Source organism: Bidens hawaiensis, unplaced genomic scaffold (assembly GCF_021521415.1).
Source record: "Bidens hawaiensis isolate Kalapana, Puna unplaced genomic scaffold, B.hawaiensis_p1.1 tig00419516_1, whole genome shotgun sequence".
NCBI lineage: Eukaryota > Viridiplantae > Streptophyta > Magnoliopsida > Asterales > Asteraceae > Bidens > Bidens hawaiensis.
In genome coordinates, this window is record NW_027504887.1 from 108371 (window position 1) to 114792 (window position 6422).

Here is a 6422-nt window from a genome sequence, read left to right on the forward strand (position 1 = left end):
CAAAGTGACACACAGATGGTCCAATTGGTTGTCAAGTGGCAACTGTGACATAACCATGTTTTTGTTAATTATATTAAGGATGAGTATTTATTGTTTCTTTTTCTAGCGGCACCGGAATAAGCATTGTTCGATTAAACGATGTAAGAAATATAACTATTTAGATGGAATTAAAACAAATGTGTTTGGTAAATTTAAATTTTTATTTGTAATTTTCAAGATAAATTTAATAATAACGGAATACCATTTGAAATGTATGACAACGGACCTGTAGATGCATCAACTAAAACATTAAAACAAATATGTACAATCTTATATGTTAGTTGTAATATAAAATAAACACATATCCCATAAAATTTAATCATAAGCAAGTAAACGAATAATACTTTGTTGTATAACTCCTGTTAGAAATATCGTTCTCCGAATTTATAAGTTGAGCTTTTGATCTTTTAGGCATCGCCTTATCATTTGACAAAATAAATACATTTAGACAAAATAAATACATTTATAAAAAGGAATCATATGAATGTTAGAAGAAGTATAAAATAGCATTAACGATGAATTTAAAGCGTAAACAACATGAAGAAAATTAAAATTGACCAACCACCTCCTACAGTCCGGTTTGGTTTATGTGGCCCATAATTATAAAAATCATAAACTAAACCGTTGGTCATGATTTTACACAACTTTTCAAAAAGTAGTTTTTCATTTTTAACAAAATCATTTATATACAATGTAAATAATTCAAGATGAAAAGATAGGGGTGACACTTGGCTGAACCGGGTTTAAAAAATTTAATCTAATTCATTATCTTATTATATGATTTTGTTCTTTATATTGCAATAAGGATGCTAATAAACGTACATCATCCCCCTCATTTTTACTAAATATACCCACTCCCTCAAGTTTTTCATTAATACAATTCAAAATTTTTTTGTTTCTTTTTTGTCATTTTGTTATTTTTTATTATTAATGTTTTATATATATTATAAATGATTTTTTAAATAACAAAATATCACTTTTTCTTATTTATAATAAACATTTTATATTATTTGAAATATGTTTTTTTATAATTGTTTTATTTCTTTATAAAAATAAAACTGTTTCTTGAACTCTTCACATTCATGTCACGTCGAGCTAGTTGTTTTTCTAATAATTTTTAGAGATGGTTTGCATTTTTCTAAAACAAATTTCATATTTTGAAAGTTTTTTAATTTAGCTTTTTAATGTACATGAATATGGCCAAACATATATCAATATATATATATATATATATATATGGACACTGATAATAATAAATTATTATTATTATATATCAATATATATATATATATATATATGGACACTGATAATAATAAAATATTATTATTATGATCAAGAAAAATAAGCACAAAAAAAGTGACATACAAAAAAAATATATAAAAATAAAAACTTCATAGTTTTTGGTTTGATATTTTAAAAGAAAACTACAAAATGTAAAAAAAAATGTTACAGGGGAGTAATATGTAAAATAAAATTTTAATAGAATGAATAGTTTAGGGGAGAAAGTATGACAAGTAGAGGAGAGGGTGGTACGTTTAGTCACAACATATCTTTCTACTGAACTAACAACCGCAATAGTTTCTATTGGTAAAAAAGTTACCAAAGTATTCAAATTGGGGGTTTAATGATATTAATTATTTATCATCCATAACTAATACAAAATAAACTTGTGTGACTTAATTCGTGTCTTTTTTTCTAATTCACATCTTATGTTATAAAATTATAAGCAAAGGCAACTGCATATTTGATAATATCGGCAAGGAAAGTGTAATACAAATAAAGTTATAGGCATTTTATAACAATTTTTTTCAGTTACAAACATGTCGTCTTACTTTATAACTTTAGAAGATCTTGGCACATTTTACTCAACTCAAACAATATACAAGAAACTTAATAATTATAGTGAGTTTTATATTTGTGTGTAAAGGTAAAAAATGTGTACTGACCAAACCGGTTCTTATGTATTGCGTCGACTGACACGACCATCCATTTTACCAGCTATAAGCGAACACAAGTAGAAAATTTGACCCGTTTACTTAAAGGGTCGAATATAAGATGAACTTGCCCAAAATGTTCCAAATCAAAATGTGGGTCTGTGTTCAAGCGGAACTTGTTGTAACCCAATACGTAAATCAGAGTAAAAAAACTGTTGCAAATGTTTTATTCACAATAAATAAGTATCTCACTGAAAATCAAACCATCATTCATCCCTTATATCAAACAATTTCAAGATACTTGTATAAAATATACAACACAAATAAATTATAATATTAAACAACCAACTTAAATGAAACAAATTAGTATTTCTAACGCCCTGCTCATGATCTTACAATGATTTTGAATGTAATCGGTTTGCAACACCCATAATTACAACCATTTCCCTATCATTTCTAGTAGTCAATTATACCTTATGCTCTCAACTTGCAAGATTTAAAATTAAAAAAAAAACAAAAAAACAAAACGAATTATTGTTGTTCCATTAATAGACAACACAATGATAATCATCCAATAACATATTAATTTTTCTTCATGAATATAAATGGATATAAGCAAAAACTCATTATGGCACCACTGTATTATGAGGATCAAAACAACTATATTTTTATATCCGTTTGGCCCGAAACTCTAGTTGATGCAAGTTTGTATAATATATTGACATGCAAATGAAGTATAATAAGAACAATGAAGTTCACTATCAGTTAACATGTGACATAAAAAAATCAAATAATTATTAGATACAAAAAAAAAGAGTATTGATATACACCATCATTAATCAATTATTTTCCTTAAGTGTTGAATTATGTCACTTAGCATAAAGTTATACATACATAAAAAAAGCTTATTATATAGAATTAAAAGTAAAAAAGTAATCAAGTGAGATGAACCATTTTCATATTGCTCAAAGTAAAGACAAATAGTGACACATTCTGAATTGGACACTAATAAACTAAAAACATAAAACACGAATTTACACACATTAAAATGAGTTTCAAAAGTTCTACATACATTTTTTATTCTATTTTTTTTACTTTATTTACTACTTTAAGATCATAAATAAATCATTAATATGGAATGCTTAAAATATTTATTAATTGATTAAATTAGATAGTTTTGACTTTCAATGTTGAGCAATAATCATACCACTTAACATAAAAATAGAACAATATGTGTCATGTGGCACAACAATGATTTTTTATTTATTATTATAGTAGATAATAATTTTGAAATAACAAATTTTGGTAAATAATTTATTACAATCCCATTCCGGGAAAACCTATGAAAGTTTGAAAAACAAAACGAGAAAAGAACAAAAGTCTTCAGTCATCACAAATAATCACTATATCAATATCATTGATATCCAAATATAAACCAACCAAAACCTACACCATCCATCCATTCCAACCATGGACTCATCACCTGATCAAATCGTGGTGGAAGTCCCAAGATTCATCCGAGTATACAAAGACGGCCGTATCGAAAAACTCTCCGGCACCGACACCGTCCCAGCCGGCATCGACCCAGCCTCCGGCGTTCATTCCAAAGACGTCGTTATCCAACCGGACACCCCACTCTCCGTCCGCCTCTACAAACCCCAAACTCCCACCACCCAAAAACTCCCTCTTCTAATCTACTTCCACGGCGGCGCATTCATCATCGAATCCGCCCAATCTCCGATGTACCACACCTTCTTAAACCTCATCGCGGCGGAATCCAACGCCGTCGTTGTCTCCGTCGACTACCGTACGGCGCCGGAGCATCCCGTTCCGACGTGTTTCGATGATTCATGGGAAGCAATCAAGTGGGTCGCGGCACACAGTACCGGAAATGGACCGGAGGCGTGGATTAACGAACACGCCGATCTCGGAAACGTGTACTTCGCCGCCGGTGGCACTATTGCTCACCATATGGCAATCCGGGTCGGGTCGGAAAACCCGGATGGGAACGTGAAACTGAAAGGAACTGCTCTGATCCACCCGTATTTTTTGGGGGGCAGAACGGGTCGGGTCGGAAGCGGATAACCCGTTTTGCGAAATGATTCCTGGTCTATGGAAGCTTGCCTGTCCGGGAACAAGTGGGGCGGATGACCCGTGGATTAACCCGGATAAGGATCCGAAGTGTCGGGTCTTGAATGCTCCAAGGTTCTTGTTTATGTTGCTGAGTTGGATATTTTGAAAGACAGGGGGGTACAGTACAAGGGTATTTTGGGTAAAAATGGGTGGACAGGAGACGTTGAGGTGATTGAGAATAAAGGGGAGAACCATGTGTATTTCCTATTTAACCCTTATGCTGAGAGTGCTTGTACCTTGCGCACAAGAGTTTGTAACTTCATCAACAACCGGGCTTAATCTGTGTTAGGTATTGGCTGGTTATAATAAGCAATGATGAGATAGATAAAAGTTTAATCAATGAAGTTTTCATTGTGGAGTGGAGAGTAATGTTGCTACAATAAAAGTTTAAGTGAAGTATGTTAAATATGTGAAGTACGTGTCATGCATTATAAATGATATAAGCTTTGAAATATTGCAAGCGTTACATATTCTATGAAGTTGATACATCAAAACTCAATATCAAGACTTTTCTAATGTTGGATTTCTTGCAATTTAAATATGATTACACTGTTAAGCAGTGACGGATTCAGAAAATTTAGTCAGTGGGTGTAAAAAATAGTTCAATCTAGAACTCGTATATTCAAACTAAAACAAGTCAAACCAAAATGGGTCGGGTCAAATCGAAACGGGTCGAGTAAAAAATTTACATTAAACAAACTACCTGTAGAAACGTAAACAACAAATTTCAATAAAGATAAACAAAATACATATTACAATTGACCTCTACATGTCATCTTTTGAAAATGGTCAATTACAGTTTTATTCGTAACACTTAAAAGTGCTTATTTTTCAACCTACAAATTACACAAGCGTTCAAAAAATTTACGTAAATTTGTCTTTATGAACATCTTTTAACCGTTGCGGTTGCAATAGGCAAAACTAATGTTAGCTTTAGTAATCGATAAAACAAATGAAAAGATATATGTTTCCTTGTTTCCATATCAATATCCGCAATACCTTCAGATTAACAAATCTTTCATCTATTTGCACACTCAATGTACAAGCCAAGTTGAGATGCAAGAACAATTTTGTCTCCATTATCAAAATCATATGGATAAAACTCATACAATCTCATTAACTTTGATGCATCAAACTTGGAAAATGAATCATACGAATTGAAAGACAACATGTTTTAAAGTAAATCTGTGTTAATCTCATTAAAGTGATCACCAAATTCTTGAATTTTCATATCGACAACACTAGTGAAACAATCGAAATTATAATAATGTTGATTGATGATTGCGTACCTTTGTCTTTTGGGTCTATAACCAGTGTCATGGACATAGTTTTCTGCCATGTTCAAAATTTCAATACCATGTTTTTCAAAAATGAATGTACTTTCTCTAATAAGTTGATCAAATTCATTTTCTCTATATTCTTTCCAACTGTTCTTTAGTCGTTTCCACCAATGAAATAGCTTTCAAAATATCGTGTTCTCTTCTTTGCAGAGCTCGTGATTATATATATGTGAGCCCTAAAATGTGTAACATAAGTTGTAAATAAAAAACAAATTCCAATGAGTTTAAATTGGCTAACATCTTGATTGCTTGATTTTGAGAAGAAGGATTACTTCATTCATCTCTTACACATATTAGCACTCTAAAATTTGGTTTAATATTTAAAAATTTAAGTTTGGTGCACTAAAAAAACTATGAATGGGTCACTAAAATTTTTTGGATGGGTCACTTGGATCTTTAGACTTAATTTATAAAGGAAACTATGGACTTAGATGGGTGCAGACGCTCCCCCTGGCCGAGCACTGGATCCGCCCCTGTTGTTAAGCCAAGTGTAGAGGTAGGGTACCAAAAAGACCCAAATACCCTTAAATACTACCCGCAGGTCATGGAGAACCCTCTTATAAACCACCCGAGGGACACTTGGGCCACCAGCATGTAAGGAGGAACGTTCTCATAACACACGCGGAAGCATCCTGGCGTCCTCAAAAGTCATCCGCAAGACAGGACGTATGTCCGCACAAATAACTGGAGGACAGTGCCAGTAGGACAACTGTCACCATTCAAATACTTTCTAGAAGAAAGGCTTATGATTCTTACTTGGGGAATACGTGACATACTAACCAATGAACAAAGGACACCTGGCCAGGTTGTTATAACCGTGCACATGGCCAGGGTGCGATCCATCCTATCAGCTGGTGACACGTGTCCAGGTTGTTATATCCATGCACATGGGACGTATAGCCCAACCTATCACAAGAAGACACGTGGCTAGGTTGTTATAACCGTGCACATGGTCAGGGTGCGATCCATCCTATCA

At 32.6% G+C, this 6422-nt stretch overlaps 1 pseudogene; it reads left to right on the forward strand.

The window, feature by feature from the left end:
• Window positions 1-3375: 3375 nt before the first annotated feature.
• LOC143609216 (putative carboxylesterase 2 pseudogene) lies at window positions 3376-4385 on the forward strand (annotated as a pseudogene).
• Window positions 4386-6422: the final 2037 nt, after the last annotated feature.